This window comes from Lissotriton helveticus, chromosome 10 (assembly GCF_964261635.1).
Source record: "Lissotriton helveticus chromosome 10, aLisHel1.1, whole genome shotgun sequence".
In the NCBI taxonomy this organism is placed as follows: Eukaryota; Metazoa; Chordata; class Amphibia; order Caudata; family Salamandridae; genus Lissotriton; species Lissotriton helveticus.
In genome coordinates, this window is record NC_136071.1 from 932,360,288 (window position 1) to 932,378,344 (window position 18,057).

The window sequence follows — 18,057 nt, forward strand, 5'->3', positions numbered from 1 at the left end:
ATGAGTAACTGGATGGATGAATGAGTATGTGAAAGGATGGCTTGATAGGTAAATGGCTGGATGGATGAGTGAATGGATGGATGGGTGGAAGGATGGTTAGGGTGAAAGGGTGGATGGATGATGAATGAGTAAAAGGGTGGATGGAGGGATGGATGAGTCAAATGATGGATGGATGGATACATGATGGATAGGTTTGTAAATGGATGAATATGGACATGGATGGGCACACAGATGGAAGGACAGAATGAATGGTGAAAGACTGAATGATGGATGAAAGTATGATTGCACATTGTTAGCCCCATTAACTTAAGCAACATTTCCTTTTTTTCCAAGGGTGAGGGCAAAAATGGAGAGCCCGATAGGGACCCGTTTCAGCACCTGCTTTTTAGAACTGCCAGTGCTGAGCACTGGCAGGACCCGGCCCACTTAAAGCCCAGGGCATTCAGCCCTTTTACATGGAGCACATTTTTTATTATTTTAATTGAAAGAGAAAGGGGATGGGTAAGTGGATGACTGAATGGGTGGAAGGATGAGTAACTGGATGGATGAATGAGTATGTGAAAGGATGGCTTGATAGGTAAATGGCTGGATGGATGAGTGAATGGATGGATGGGTGGAAGGATGGATAGGGTGAAAGGGTGGATGGATGATGAATGAGTAAAAGGGTGGATGGAGGGATGGATGAGTCAAATGATGGATGGATGGATACATGATGGATAGGTTTGTAAATGGATGAATATGGACATGGATGGGCACACAGATGGAAGGACAGAATGAATGGTGAAAGACTGAATGATGGATGAAAGTATGATTGCACATTGTAAGGCCCATTAACTTAAGCAACATTTCCTATACATTGACTTTCACATTTATAGGAGTGATTGTCTCTATATAATATGTGTGTGTCGTAACGCACTCCAACACTCTGCCCTACATACTTGGGATGAGTAGCACTATAGAAGAAATTAAATACACATGAGAGAGGGTCTATGTGAAGATGAGGGGCGCCATTGGAGGGTGGTATCAAGGCCAGACTGGCCGGACCGGGCATCAGGCTTTTTCTCTGGAAGCTGGAAAGGTAGGGGCGGTTTTTTACCACAAAAAGACCTGCACATTTGCTTAAAGCTGCGCGCATACTGACAAACCATGAAGTGCACAATTGTCTCAACCTAATATAAACTTATTTTCACTTGTACTTTAGTAGTTGTCTATTTAGTTACTTATATACTATTGCGTAACCTTCTCTGATGTGTCTGTAAAACTTACCTTTTGTCCTGAATTTTGACCTCCTGTCCTGAATTTTGACCCTTTGTCCTGAATTTTTACACTCACTGTCCTGAATTTGCACCAATGCCAGTTGGTCACCCTACCTCTACACCAATGAGCACGGAGCAGCAGGTCTGCCACCTCAGCCATAGGCTGACGTCACAATGACTGACGGCATTCACAGGGCTTCAAGTGAGATGAAAAAACTGGGGGGAGTGGTCTCTCAAAGGGGCGGGGCCGGTGTAATTAAGGGCGTGGCTTAAAGGCACTGTAAGCTAAAAATTTGTGACTAATGGTATTTTGCTGCTACTGTCACTGCATCAAGATACATAACATAATACAACTAATATTACACCTACAACAAGCCAGGAATATTTGCTTCATCAATAGCTGTTAGTTGCCTAAAATAAAAAAAAACAACAACTATGGTTTCGTTGTATATAATATTGAAAATGCTTCAGTTCTAAAATGATGAGACTGTGAAAGAACTATAACGAGTCTCTTTTAAGTTACATCAACGGCAGTGAAGGGTGGAACTGGCGCTGAGTTCAGATTTTTTTTTCCAAGGGTGAGGGCAAAAATGGAGAGCCCGATAGGGACCCGTTTCAGCACCTCCTTTTTAGAACTGTCAGTGCTGAGTACTGGCAGGACCCGGCCCACTTAAAGCCCGGGGCATTAAGCCCTTTTACATGGAGCACATTCACCCACAAACTCTGTGCTAGGGACCACTGTGGCAAAATTAGATTTTTGATACAAAACATGTTGTTGCTTTTAGCAAATGTTTTTGTTTGAGGTTAACGAGGGCCCAGTAGTTTCGCCAACAATAAAGTTACGCAAGAACAATACAAGCACTGGCAAAGCCAAAAGGGCCGGCAGCTAGCACCATTCTATTGGGTTTTCCAAATAATGCTTGCTTTTATCGGGGATCGTGGCTTGTGTGGTATGGCCGATGGAAGAACCTGCAGCAAATCCACAAAACTGCAAACCATACATATAATGAAACTGTGTTTATACTGCGCGCTCCTAGCAACTTCACCGAGAAATAATCGAGAAGTAAAATTCTGACATGGCACTGGAAGTAGCAGGCTGCATGGGGATGCAGACACAGTAAAGAGCTCAGACAGAGTTCAAAGCAGAGGACTGATTTTAAATGATAGAAAATCACTGCTCTTAATGAACTGGAAGTTTTTTTCCCCACCGTATGCAGAGCATTGTTCTTTTTTTCGCGCCTGTCACTAACATGCTGTCCTTGCTGCTTACGGAAAGGAAAACTGCTGGAATCCCCACTTCAGATAGGGCGGGGCTTCCAGTGCCTCGGGGCTGGTGGTCCTGGGCTGCTGTGGAGAGGTTTCTGGTGGCTAAGATGACCGAGGCTCCCCCATCACGCACATATAAGCCTATCCCTATCAGGCAGACACAACGAAAAGCCAACACGCAGGTGGCGATTCGATGACGGCCTTCTTCAACACACATCAGCGAAGGCAGAGATAGACACAGCAATTAAAGAGTATCTGACAATCAACGACACACCAGAAACACCCAGAGAGGTACTATGGGACGCCCTTAAAGCGACCATACGGGGGATAGTAATGACAATAAAGGGGAAAATGAACAAAGCAAGGAACAAAAGAATAGCCGACCTGGAGAAAGAGATCAAAACACTAGAGAACAGCCACATAGCCAGCCTAGAAGACAACAACACACTCACAAAGCTAACCAAACTGAAGTATGAGCTCAACAGAATATTAAGCGAAAGAGCAGGGACCTGGATCAACAAATACAAATCAGTCAACCTATGCACTGCCAACAAAGCGGGGAAAAACCTAGCAACCTACCTAAAAGGGAAACAAAAGCAGCACACAATTGGGGCAATCAAAGACAAACACAACAAGGCCCAGACTGCTAATAAGGACATCCTGGAGGTATTCAGGGACTTCTATGAGGGTCTATACACAAGAGATGACGCGCTAAAAGAGGACGGGGGCGAGGAACTCCTTAACAGCATAGCCACACCCACACTAACAGACCGAGAACGAGACGTCCTAGAGCTAACAGTCACAGAGGAAGAGATAAGGAAAGCCACGGCCAGCCTCAAAGAAAACAAGGCACCAGGGCCTGACGGTTTTACAGCAGGGTTCTATAAACAATACCTGACAACACTCCAACCCACTTTGAAACAGGTATTTGAGGAGTGCGTCCACAAAGGACGCATGACCCCATCAATGGCTGAGGCAAATATAATAGTCATACCAAAGGAAGGGAAGGACACGACAGAGGCGAAGAACTTCAGGCCGATCTCACTCATAAATGTAGACTGCAAGATATACGCGAAGATACTAGCCAACAGACTTAACGCCTACCTACCTAAACTCATACACAACTCCCAGGTAGGATACCTCAAAAACCGCATGTCCCATGACAACACCAGACTACTATGCCATATAATCAACCACTCGGCCCAGAGTAGTAAAGCTGCCGTAATGATAGCCCTGGACGCCGAAAAAGCGTTTGACAGAGTCTCATGGCCCTATCTAGATCACTGCATGGGGAAATTCGGGCTAGGACCCAACTACAGGAGGATGGTGATGGCGCTTTACAACAGCCCCAAGGCGCGAGTGGTAGTGAACGGAGGCACCTCAAACATACTAAACCTGGGCAGAGGTACGCGACAAGGCTGTCCACTCTCACCTGGCCTCTTCCTATTGGCAATAGAACCGCTCCTAACAATGATACGAACTAACGAAGATATAGCTGGGGTGCCAATAGGAGGAGAAAAATTTAAGCTAGCGGCGTATGCAGATGATGTCTTAATAATGACAGAAGACCCTGAGAGATCTATCAAGGCACTGACAGACACAATTGAGAGGTACGCCCAGGTCTCAGGTACAAACTCAACAAGGACAAATCAGAGTGCAAGCCCCTAAACATCCACACAACAAGTGCAGTACTAGGAACGTCAGGCCTAGCGTGGCAAAATAAACCTATTAAGTATCTAGGCATTCTCTTTGAGAGGAACCTGAGCACGACACTAGAACATAATGAACAGGCTATAATCCAGAAAATCAACGCCAAAGTAGACGGGTGGTCACCCAAGTTCACAACATGGTGGGGGAGGGTAGAAACAATAAAAATGATGCTCACACCAATGGTGGACTATATGCTAGCCATGCTACCCCTAACCAACACAGATGACTTCCACAAAAAGGTAGACAGGATACTGAACGATTTCCTATGGAGAGGGTAGAGGGCCAGAATAAGCATGCAAAAAACTCAGATTATCAAAGGAACAGGGGGGGCTAAACATAACAAACTTCAAACGATTCCACGAGGCGTGCTTAGCTAGACAGGGACTGCACTGGCTGGACCCAAGACAGGACTACACACCGGCATGGCTAACACTCGAACAGGGGTTGCTAAAAGGGATGAAACCCATCACCCTCCTCACGGCCACCAAACACCCGGCAATCAAAGACAACCCGGTACTCAGAAACACAAAACGAGCTCTGCTGAAAATTGACAAACTTCTAAACACGAGCATCAAAGGAGGGCCCTTTGAATCAATCTGGCACAACCCATCCCTAAAATACAGGGGTAAGGTCCTAGACATGCACGATTGGTATAGCCAAGGGATATCCACAGCCAGGGACCTTAAGAACAAGGGCGCTGACGTAACATTCGACACCCTGAAGGGAGAGTACAGCCTAAACAGCGTAGAACTATACAACTTCCTGAAGATAAAAGTCGCAATAAGGAAGGCGAACCTCAACACCCAGACACCCTCGATAATACAGCTGGCTAACAGCCTGAACACGCTAGGACACCAGGTAGCACACCTCTACAAGATCCTAGGCCCCAAACACACCAAACTTAATGACAAGGTCATAAACTTCTGGGGGGAGGCAGCAGGTCAAGCACTCAGTGAGGACGCTAAAGCAGAGCTATGGAGGTCCACGAGTCGGAAAAAAGTGACGGCCACGCTGAACCAGACAAAATTCTGGCTGATACACAAGGCATACTGGACACCAGCCCGATTAGCCACCGTAGGCATTAGAGACAGCGACGTGTGCTGGAACTGTGATAAAGAAAGGGGAGACTTAGAACACCTCCTACTAAAATGCCCAAAAATCAAGGACTTCTGGGGGAAGATCAGAACACTTATCCACGAGATCACAGGCATAGACATACAAACAGACCTCACAAGCCTGGCCCTAGGGTTCACGTCCCAGGCAATCACAAAGACAGAGGACCGGGACCTCATAGATCTCCTGCTGACAGCCGCAGTCAAAATAGTCCTAACTAACTGGAAGGACACATCAAAGGCGGCTCCACAGGCGTGGCTCAACTGGGTCACGTTCCTCAGGGGGGTGGACAACATCACAGCAAAACACACACCGAAAACGCACAAGCAGTCGACCATGTGGGGGTCCTTAGACCACTACCTGTCATCACACAAGCCACCGTAGGCGTGAACAAGATACATCTGAGGGCGCTTGCTGAAATAGGTTTGTGATAACAGAACACCGTGCACATCTCCTACTTTATCTATATCTCTCTCCACTGTCCCCCCGGGGCGCGGGGCACAAGACGATTGATCACAGAGACGTACAAATGCCATGGAACACCAATGGACGGAATACGAACTATGAGACTATGAGACTACGAACTGGCGAATGATCTCAAGAGTACGGACTACCGCTCCCCCCCCCCCCCCCTTTTTCTTTCCTTATTTCCTCCTTTCTCCTCTTCAGCCTATTTTCTTCTTTCTTCTTCCACTCATGTATAAGCCTCGTCCCTGTATGTAAAATTATATTTTTCTATATACAATAAAGAATTTCGGAATAAAAAAAAAAGAAAGACAGTGGTTTCCCGCATCTAAACGAGTCCGGGAAACCAAGACAGATGGGTCATCACTTATTTCAATGCCCCGCCTCTAAAACAGGCTCTAGCTAATTGATCAGGACTAAGCTGCCAACACATCCACCTACGGGGAAGAGCTCCTAATAGCACTCGTTAACACCTTTGCTGGGGGGTCGGTAACGCATCAGCGGTGTGCAACAGCGACCGAAAACTATTGGTACATTCCTTTCTGAATCGGAAATTCGAGGGGCACGCCCATATCAAACCTCTTCCTATTTGCAATTTGGAAAAGATCACATAAGTCTTTTTACAAGTTGGAGATCATTTTCAGACTCGTAAAAGAGCATTGGTACAGAAAGAAAAACCCTTTTGCGACCGCAAACACTGTGTTTTAGCGAATCTAAGGATTTTCAATTGCGATAAGGCTTTGTGCATGAGGCCCGATGTTCCGCCACTTCGTCAATATAGCTTACTTAAATTCTTTTTAAAAAACAGCTGGATTGTGCATCCTCGCTGCAGCAAGATATGCGTTTTTGCCTGGCTGCCAGAGCACTGGGTTTAAAGACAGGAGTTTAGGGTTCCAAGCCTCCTAACTCTGATTTTATAATTTTTTCTTTCTGGGCCATACTTAGCTAATTGTAATTTGTCAGAGCTTTGACTCAGAACAGTCACAGCACCAGGCAACACTGAAAGAACTGTGAATTAGTGGGAAGCCGGGAAGTTGTATAGAGGAGGAGTGGAAGAAGGCGGGGAAATAATATCATTTAGACAAAGTGTTTTTTGATTATGCTTGGCAGCTATTAATGGAGCAGGACGCCTCACCAGCATCGCGAAAAAAAAGAAGTAGCCCCTGTGATGCTGAGCAAGCAGCTGGGTATGCATTAAAACATAATTTATTGTACAATGCAAACGTGTGACATCCTTGATCGCACTGAGTCACTCTCCGTATGCATATTCTGATGGGATAATAATAATTAGTCAGTGGGAGGGAAAACATAAGCAGAGATGGTTTTAAGACAGTAGTCCCTCAGCCGTGTTGCTTTGCACCATGGCTTCTGCTTCAGGAATTGTTTATTGTTTAAGTGACGGGCCCCTGCGGGCATACATCAGACATCTCTGCCTTCTCAGCCCTGCGGACTGCTAGGTTCCGCATGAGAAATTGAAACAGGTGCCAGGTCTGCTGAGGGAATTTTAAGCAGATAGTTTTTCAAGCAGTGCAGGACACTTTTGAGAATATAATTCAGTTTGAACGGGTTCTGTGCGTCTTTTTAAGCAATATCTTATAAGTGCTGCGCAACATATCATGAACACTATTTCTAAAATGTGGCACAAAGCAAATGCTTTGGAGAATTTGTCTCCAGCTAAGGAATGTCTATTATTTTCAGTAAAACTTCAGTAATTGCCCAAATGAATATAGTGATTCAAAATCCTTTATGTGAGAATTCAGCCAGCTGTGAACTATAGCAGTGCTCAGATTACCCTGATGTCTATCTAACATCACCGACAATATGGAGCTAAAGCCGGCCATGAATAGCGCCAGTGGTAATAGCCACAGAGTGGGATTTCCATTTCAATATAAAGAAATATGCCTCCTTATTACGCATGCCTTCCCTCCACATGCAATTACAACGACCACGTTGTAACAACGCACAGGGCCGGACTGCGAACCGAAATCGGCCCTGGCAAAGTGCTCAGTCGCCCCCCCCTCTACCCTGGGGGTGTGACCGCACTCTTTGCCAGGGCCGATTTTCGGCCGATTTTGTTACAGGGCCGTTTTTGCAGCTATGCTGCAAAAAACGGCTCTGTAACAAAAACGGCCCCCTGGGGCCCAAAACCGGCCCCCACCCATGCGGCCGACCGGGGGATTGCCCGGTGCCTGCATCGGCCAGTCCGGGCCTGACAACGCATATCATTACTCCGCAAGTCGTAACAACAACTTACGGAGGGGAGGTGCTGGATGTTGTAATAGTATTATTTACTATTCCAACTAGAGTCTGTGCAGACAGTAAGGAAGGTGTTGGATTTTAAATCCAACACCTTCTCCCTCCTCCGCAAGTCGTTGTTACGACATGCGGGGTAATGGTATGCGTTGTTATAACGTGGTCGTTGTAACAACCGCGTTGTAATTTCATGCGGGCGAAGGATTCGTTGTATTGGCTGTTTACCATATACCACAGCACGCACAACTAACCATTGACTAAGGGTCAGGAGGATGGTTTGGGTTTTATCCTGTTTAGATCCAGCTCAGCACTGATCTTTTGTTGGGGGCTTAATAAGTGTTTAATTTGTAAATATGTAAGGGGCAGGCCCGTTATTTCTCAGCAAATGCTGACCGTCACACAATACATGTGAAATTTGGCTATTCGAGGTCCCCTTACGGCGTAAATATGACCAGGACCCACTGCATTTTTACATTTTTTAAGTACATTAAATACGTTCTTGATGACCTCTGCTCAAAAACAGAAGGTGCCACCAAATGTTAGATGGTCACCAACAAGTGCTGTTATTTACAAATACGTGTACAGGTAAGCAGTTTCTGGTAAAGATTGTATACCACAAATCCTTTTCCTCGTAGGCAATTACAACATGGTCATTACAACGACTGCTTTGTAACAACGCATACCATTACTCTGCAAGTCAGAACAACGACTTGCGGAGGGGGCAGAAGGTGTTGGATTTAAAATCCAACACCTTCCCTACTGTTGCACATATTGGAGTTGTAAAATTAAATTATACTATTCCAACATCCAGTGCCCCCCCCTAGAGCAAATGATATGCGTTGTTACAATGCGGTCCTTGTAACAACAGCATTGTAATTGCATGTGGGGAAAAAGCATGCAGAATAAAGAGGCATATTCCAGCAAACACCAGCAGAAATTAGGCACTAGGCTTAATTTGATTACTTTGAGGCAATATTCATTCCACTAATTGGGCTTGTTGCTGGCAGCAGTGAATGTAATGCCAAATGGACAAGGAAGAGCACAAACGCAAAATCCATAATTATCAGTATGGGAAATTTTCAATGTAATGCATGGATATTGACACAGAATAAAGTGGCCCTTATATCGACACGAAGAGGCCAGTTTCCAAAGAAGTCATGCAACAAAACATAGCAGGACAACATGCTGCAAGGAGGTGCGTGACAGGGAGAGAGCCCGAATGCGCCATATCTACTAAGATTTGACGTATTCCTGCTCTCTCCCTGGGCGGGCACACTGCTTGCTGCTTAGGGCCACCACAGGCACCCTTGTAGGCAGTTTTTTTTTGTGCAGGAAGAAATACATTTCACACGTGGAATGAGGAAATAACGAGGAGAAAAAGACATTTCTCCACATGATGCCTCACCTTAGTAAATCTGGGATTGTGTCAAATCAGTCAGTGATGCATGGGAGTGCCCAAGCTCCGCCCACTGAATGCTCTCTCAGTGCAGAGTGATGCAAGGCTGCTTTACTCTGGATGTACTAAGCGACGTGGGGCATGCAATGTACATTGTGTGGCTCAGTAAAACTCACATAAACCTTTGGCTTGCGGTGCCTTGCTTGACACAAGGGCAATGCAAGGGCCTAATAAATCTGGCCTCAAAATACTTTGTATAGGACATGGATGCTCGGATGCAGAAATACACAGGTGGGAACACAGGAACACAAGAACACAGGTCCTAGCAGCCAAAGACAAGAGGGGCGTGAGGGGCAGAGAAAAGTGAACACAGATACTAATGCACAAAGTCATAGAGAATGCTAAAAGCAGGATTTAGAGCACGGATACTTAGAAACGAAAACATAAGGAGAAGAACACAGTCAAGGTCAAACGAACAACTGGCAATAAAAAAAGGGGGATTCCTTTCTGTGGTTATTTTATAATTCTCGTATAGTAGATCCAGCCAATAGTACCAGACACCTGTCGTGAAACAGTTTGACTTATAGGTGTATTACAATATCCTTAAAATTATATATACATATAAACACAAAGTTATATCAAAAAGTCATATTTATTAAGAGAGGAAGACACAAGTATAAATGCTAAAAAAAAATTTCCATACAATATCATCATCAGTACATACATATACTTTTCTTCCAAATTTTACAGTATAAAAACATTAGAAAACATAATAAAAGAACACTGTTGTCGACGCGTTTCGGTGCTTAGTTGGATAAGACACCTTCTTCAGGACTAATGATTAAAACTTCATAAATCTAAAAGAAACATATTTGACATAAATTAATACAAAGTATTTGAGGATTTGTTTTTTTTAAACACAGAAACATATTTATCTCACTACGTACAGGGTCATGGCTATTAGTGGTCAAAGTCTCTTACTTTTCAAGCTTTTTTGATTTGCTTTACCAGTCTTGATCCTGGAGCGAAAATATCCTTTAGTTTGTGTATTCTCCTCCGTTTGTTCAATCTAGAGGATCTAAGGTAACAATAATATTCCATGTTACATACGTCTCTTTGTGTGGTACGTATAGTGATAATTTAAATACGGTAATGCTTACTTGGTAACAACATGGGATACCAGGAGTATAGATGGAAATTCCTCAAGGCGCCTACTTTTTGTATAGGTCGGCTTGGGTCGTTCGAGAGCCTTCTTGCAAGTCTATTGCTTGTTTTAGGCAGACTTCACATCTATAGATAGAGAGTAGCAACAAAGAATTTTGCTATATAGTAAGTATGTATCTGCTATGGTCTCATACTATACAGCCCGTGTTGTGAACAAGCGCGTATCTATAGAAGGGTTGTTATACATAAGTTTGGACCGAGTTTTGCAAAGCATTAAATTTGACTAGAACTCTTTTTATGCAAAAACATGGTTTTATCAAATTTGTTTAAAAATCTGGATGCAGCAATAATCTTGATAAACAGTAGGGGCAGAGAGTGGCTTGGTACAAAACACAGGAATGTAACTTAGTGTTAATGGGCAACATCTTACCTAAGTTTAAAAATTCTGCACACAATCTGCCTGGTCTCCCTGGTCTCCAGAGTCAGTATGGAGCACGAGCACGTGTTCAATGTAGTGCTGCTTGGGCTCTGTTGGAACAATGTTAACACGACTTTAGATTTTTCTGAGCTTGCCACCCGGCCGGGTTTGGTAAAAGCGGTGGAATGCTGTATTACTAAAGCTCTCTTGGGACTACATTAACATGACATTGTAGTGATTAGGAGTTTTTTTTGAGCACACCAATCTAACAAAATTTAGAAAAAAAATGGTGCTCCGCTTGAATGTAGCCACATACTTTTAAAACCATAATTTTTTAAAAAATAAATTAGGAGGGGGTCAGAAGTCCCTTTTAGCCTGGTCACTAGCGTGAGAATTCGTTTCCATATGGACAAGTTAAGTCTCACCTCGGTATAATCTTGTGCGCGCGGTCTGCCTGGTCTCCCCGGTCTCCAGAGTCAGTATGGACGGTGGAGCACGGGGGCAGGATTTATACCCGCGAAAATTAAAGTAAACAGGTTGATAGATTGCACCTGTGTCCCGTTTGGTAACGGGCGTATTCCGCGCCATTTTAGTAGTTTTTATCTGGCCGGTACTACTGCCTCGACATAAGCGTAGGACTTTGTTTAGCTGCCGCTCCGTTGCCACGGAAACGTCGTTGGACACAATAATGTTATCCAACCAGAACGTATATTTATATTTGCCGTTGTACCAGGATTATGTTCTTTACCGAGTGCACAAAAAATTGGAGGGGCAAATGCCGCCGGGTTGTGAAGTTGCAACATTTATATTTAGCGAGTATCTTTTCGAATACACTATTTACTTTTAGTTTTGTGGGGTCGCGCCATTTTCGTAGTTCGCAACTTTTGCGATAGATCTCTGCTTATTTAGAAACTACCGTGTTTTTACTTTTTCTCATGATATTACATGTGTATGACATTTGATTGGTTATACCTGTAATTCAAATGATTTTGCTGCTTTATTCACGCAGAATGCTAAAGATAACAACATTTCATGCAAACTTTGAATAATTGTGGTATTTATATTAAATTCAAAACATACATATCAACATGTTAAGAACGCTCCTATTATGCAGCTCTTTTTGTGGCGAAGCCATTATTATTAGATATCAGGCCAATTTTGTTGGTGGATGAGAAGTATATTAATATGTATATATGGACAATCCCATATATATGGCTGTGAATAATGGAACGTTCTTGTACAGCGTTGTAAGCCAATTCATGTGGCACATTATTCATTGTATGTCATTAATACTTAGGTCTATTCAATTGCCTGAGTGTATATTTTAATATTTAATGCAATTTTAATATTTTGTACAATACATTATTATGAGACATGGTCATATAGCAAAAGTCAAAACAAATTCATGTATTCATTCTGATTAATGCGTCAATTAGGTATGAGATGGAACAGTGTGCGCATGTTGCAAGAATCAAAGCAAGTTCATGTGAGATGGAACAGTGTACACATAGTTTTATTCTTAACAGTAACGTCACTTTTGTGGTACATGGGTCGAAGTTGGTCTAATGGTGCTAGTGGGTCAATACTATCTAACCATTCTTTCCCACTCTTCCCTACTGTTCAGCCCATAATGATATGTGCGAAATTTGGACATAAAGAATTGCTCCCTTTGTTTGCGTTTGAGGTCTGTGTTACCTCCTCTAGCTGATGTCTTAATTTTTTCTATTATGAACCATTTAAGTTCATCCTCCTTATGGTTTACGGTTGACCAATGGTCAACCAGTGGGGCATTCTTTTTTTTATTCTTGAGCGCCGATCTGTGCTCATTAAGACGTAGTCTCATTTCACGGCCTGTTTCTCCAATATATCCCTTTTGACAAGGACAGATCAGGAGGTATACCACATTGGAAGTTCTACAGTTGACGTGGTCATTCATCCAATGTGATATACCATTTAGTTCCACCTTATCTGTATGGATGATGGACTTGCAGTGGGAACACGATCCACAGGGCTGATTGCCTCTTATGGGTGTCCCTAGGTCTATGCTCAGTTGTCTGCTGTTCTTTGGTTCCCTATACGTGTGGACCAAGCAGTTGCGTATTGTCCTATTTCTTCTATAGGCAAAGATCGGTTTTGGGAATGAGGTTTTGCCTTGTTTGTTAAGAATGTACCAGTTTTTGTTAATAAGATTTTTTATTTTAAAACTAATGCCATTGTAATCGGAGACCATGACGATGGTATTTTCTGGTACCTGTTTTTTATTTTTAGGTTCAAGTAAAGTCGATCTGTTTTGGTATTTGGCCCTTTTATAGCTATCTCTGATTAATCTTTTCGGGTAACCTCGCTGGAGTAGTTTGATTTTAAGATTTGCATGTTTTTCGAATGAATCTTTGTCGGTACAGTTTCGTTTTATCCTTATGAATTGACTATATGGGATTCCTTCTTTCTGGTTCTTAGGATGGTAACTATTATGATGGAGCAGGGTGTTACGGTCGGATGGTTTAACAAAAAGCTCGACACACAACTTCCCCTTCTCAGGTTTAGGATAGTATTGACCCACTAGCACCATTAGACCAACTTCGACCCATGTACCACAAAAGTGACGTTACTGTTAAGAATAAAACTATGTGTACACTGTTCCATCTCACATGAACTTGCTTTGATTCTTGCAACATGCGCACACTGTTCCATCTCATACCTAATTGACGCATTAATCAGAATGAATACATGAATTTGTTTTGACTTTTGCTATATGACCATGTCTCATAATAATGTATTGTACAAAATATTAAAATTGCATTAAATATTAAAATATACACTCAGGCAATTGAATAGACCTAAGTATTAATGACATACAATGAATAATGTGCCACATGAATTGGCTTACAACGCTGTACAAGAACGTTCCATTATTCACAGCCATATATATGGGATTGTCCATATATACATATTAATATACTTCTCATCCACCAACAAAATTGGCCTGATATCTAATAATAATGGCTTCGCCACAAAAAGAGCTGCATAATAGGAGCGTTCTTAACATGTTGATATGTATGTTTTGAATTTAATATAAATACCACAATTATTCAAAGTTTGCATGAAATGTTGTTATCTTTAGCATTCTGCGTGAATAAAGCAGCAAAATCATTTGAATTACAGGTATAACCAATCAAATGTCATACACATGTAATATCATGAGAAAAAGTAAAAACACGGTAGTTTCTAAATAAGCAGAGATCTATCGCAAAAGTTGCGAACTACGAAAATGGCGCGACCCCACAAAACTAAAAGTAAATAGTGTATTCGAAAAGATACTCGCTAAATATAAATGTTGCAACTTCACAACCCGGCGGCATTTGCCCCTCCAATTTTTTGTGCACTCGGTAAAGAACATAATCCTGGTGCAACGGCAAATATAAATATACGTTCTGGTTGGATAACATTATTGTGTCCAACGACGTTTCCGTGGCAACGGAGCGGCAGCTAAACAAAGTCCTACGCTTATGTCGAGGCAGTAGTACCGGCCAGATAAAAACTACTAAAATGGCGCGGAATACGCCCGTTACCAAACGGGACACAGGTGCAATCTATCAACCTGTTTACTTTAATTTTCGCGGGTATAAATCCTGCCCCCGTGCTCCACCGTCCATACTGACTCTGGAGACCGGGGAGACCAGGCAGACCGCGCGCACAAGATTATACCGAGGTGAGACTTAACTTGTCCATATGGAAACGAATTCTCACGCTAGTGACCAGGCTAAAAGGGACTTCTGACCCCCTCCTAATTTATTTTTTAAAAAATTATGGTTTTAAAAGTATGTGGCTACATTCAAGCGGAGCACCATTTTTTTTCTAAATTTTGTTAGATTGGTGTGCTCAAAAAAAACTCCTAATCACTACAATGTCATGTTAATGTAGTCCCAAGAGAGCTTTAGTAATACAGCATTCCACCGCTTTTACCAAACCCGGCCGGGTGGCAAGCTCAGAAAAATCTAAAGTCGTGTTAACATTGTTCCAACAGAGCCCAAGCAGCACTACATTGAACACGTGCTCGTGCTCCATACTGACTCTGGAGACCAGGGAGACCAGGCAGATTGTGTGCAGAATTTTTAAACTTAGGTAAGATGTTGCCCATTAACCCTAAGTTACATTCCTGTGTTTTGTACCAAGCCACTCTCTGCCCCTACTGTTTATCAAGATTATTGCTGCATCCAGATTTTTAAACAAATTTGATAAAACCATGTTTTTGCATAAAAAGAGTTCTAGTCAAATTTAATGCTTTGCAAAACTCGGTCCAAACTTATGTATAACAACCCTTCTATAGATACGCGCTTGTTCACAACACGGGCTGTATAGTATGAGACCATAGCAGATACATACTTACTATATAGCAAAATTCTTTGTTGCTACTCTCTATCTATAGATGTGAAGTCTGCCTAAAACAAGCAATAGACTTGCAAGAAGGCTCTCGAACGACCCAAGCCGACCTATACAAAAAGTAGGCGCCTTGAGGAATTTCCATCTATACTCCTGGTATCCCATGTTGTTACCAAGTAAGCATTACCGTATTTAAATTATCACTATACGTACCACACAAAGAGACGTATGTAACATGGAATATTATTGTTACCTTAGATCCTCTAGATTGAACAAACGGAGGAGAATACACAAACTAAAGGATATTTTCGCTCCAGGATCAAGACTGGTAAAGCAAATCAAAAAAGCTTGAAAAGTAAGAGACTTTGACCACTAATAGCCATGACCCTGTACGTAGTGAGATAAATATGTTTCTGTGTTTAAAAAAAACAAATCCTCAAATACTTTGTATTAATTTATGTCAAATATGTTTCTTTTAGATTTATGAAGTTTTAATCATTAGTCCTGAAGAAGGTGTCTTATCCAACTAAGCACCGAAACGCGTCGACAACAGTGTTCTTTTATTATGTTTTCTAATGTTTTTATACTGTAAAATTTGGAAGAAAAGTATATGTATGTACTGATGATGATATTGTATGGAAATTTTTTTTTAGCATTTATACTTGTGTCTTCCTCTCTTAATAAATATGACTTTTTGATATAACTTTGTGTTTATATGTATATATAATTTTAAGGATATTGTAATACACCTATAAGTCAAACTGTTTCACGACAGGTGTCTGGTACTATTGGCTGGATCTACTATACGAGAATTATAAAATAACCACAGAAAGGAATCCCCCTTTTTTTATTGTCACTGTTTCCCAGTCCTTTCTGGGTCCCCTTGGGAAAACTCTCTCCTGTTTTCAGTTCAAACGAACAACTGGGACACATCAACGGTGTCATTGCATCACGGGGCCTCATGGGAATGGAAAATGTACAAAAGGAAGGGAGCCACTAAATAATGATTGCACAGGTAGGCCGCATCGATATAACGGAATTGCAGAGTGATTTTTTTCATTGTTCTTGGTCAAGCGCAAAATAGAGCATCTGAATTGACCACTAAATCGGAACAAAGGAGGGATGGCTGGGGACTTGAAGGGGGTTTGTCTGCAAGACCTGGTCTCTCCAAAACACTGGTGATTTGTTAGATTTAGAAAGCTATACTGTACGTTTTGGTGGGAAAACAAATATTGAATTGAATTCTGTTTGAAAATCATCACCCTGGGTAAGTGTGTTAACATTAGAATGAAAAGGAAACTCAAATGGAGCTGGAAGCACAGTTTGCTCCAGACGCAAAACAATGATGTCATACGAAAGCAAAATAAACAGCGCACGGGTGTAGAATTTAATAAAATGTCCCCCAATTAAGTGCAAGCCTAATCGTGTTTCAAAATCTGGGTTCACACACAAGTAAATTGAAAGGGATGGCCTCATTAAAGTGGCAGGGCCGGCTGGAGCGCAGAGTAGGGTTCGGGAGCAAAAAAGAAACAAATAAATGTAAATAAGTTACCTGAACAATGCCGCCGCTTGCCGCATCCTCTGGGCACAGGCACCCATACTGCACTGCGGCCAATCCTGATGCTGCAAGAAAGCAGCGCCAGGATTGGCCTGAGCGCTGTCAACTCGCGCTCCCAGGCAGACTGGGAGCCCGTGCCTGCTTTCCACAGCCCCAGCAACGTGTTTTATTATCGTTTTATTTCAGGGTGGTGGCGAGGGCGGCGCTCCTCTGCCCAAATGGAGGGGCCGCCGCTGGGGTGCATCCTTTCAGGGCCAGAATTGCTTATCAAAGCCCTGTCACTGCTATCTCTTGTGCCACAGTCAGTGTAGAATGTGCAGGATAAAATATATCTTGTATTTATGGCCTCATAATTGAGAGTTATGTTTATTATCTTTTTTATTATATTGGCAAAGTTTTACTATAAACTTTCTGTCATAAACCTCCAGTTCTGCACATAAACATAGCATAATCAGTCCTTTTCAGCATCACTTGGTTTGAGGTTCTATATATTGGCTCAGTTTGAAGCAGGCTCTGAAATTTGCCCACCTCCAACTTTAACTGTCAAAAACTCTTTCAGCTTGTCCATGAACATTACTTTATACATATTACATATATGACTGATTTAGTTCCACTTATGGCTTTGGTTACAGCGATATGTTGTTAATTCACAGATTTTCCATAATTCCAGTCAAATACGCATTTCATCCATTGGGGGACCTAATCTCAGTCTGATTTCCTTTCCTGCATCTACTTAGTCTCTGAGTATTCAAAGCAGCGTATTTAGATAATGGTAGTCCTAAAACCATTCGTCTATGGTGTAGCGCCACTTCTTCGTACGGTTATTACATTGCAGGCACTATGCTGACGTGACCTCTACATTGAGGGCTTAGTAAATCTGGCCTCAGAATACTTTGCAGAGGACATGGGCGATGGGATACAGAAATACATAGGTTGGGACACAGGTACACAAGAACTCAGGTCCTAGTGCACCGTGTACACCACTACACTGAGGTACGCCAGTGTACCTGAACCTTTCCTCCTCTTTTTGGTAGATGCCTTGTCTGTGCCATACATAACAACTATCATGGGGAAGAAA

The 18,057-nt window shown here is 42.5% G+C and overlaps 1 protein-coding gene across 2 annotated transcripts in view; it reads right to left on the reverse strand.

Moving 5' to 3' along the window:
• Positions 1-18,057, reverse strand: part of ADAM22 (ADAM metallopeptidase domain 22) — a 1,243,161-nt gene that overhangs the window by 791,077 nt on the left and 434,027 nt on the right. The window lies entirely within an intron of this gene.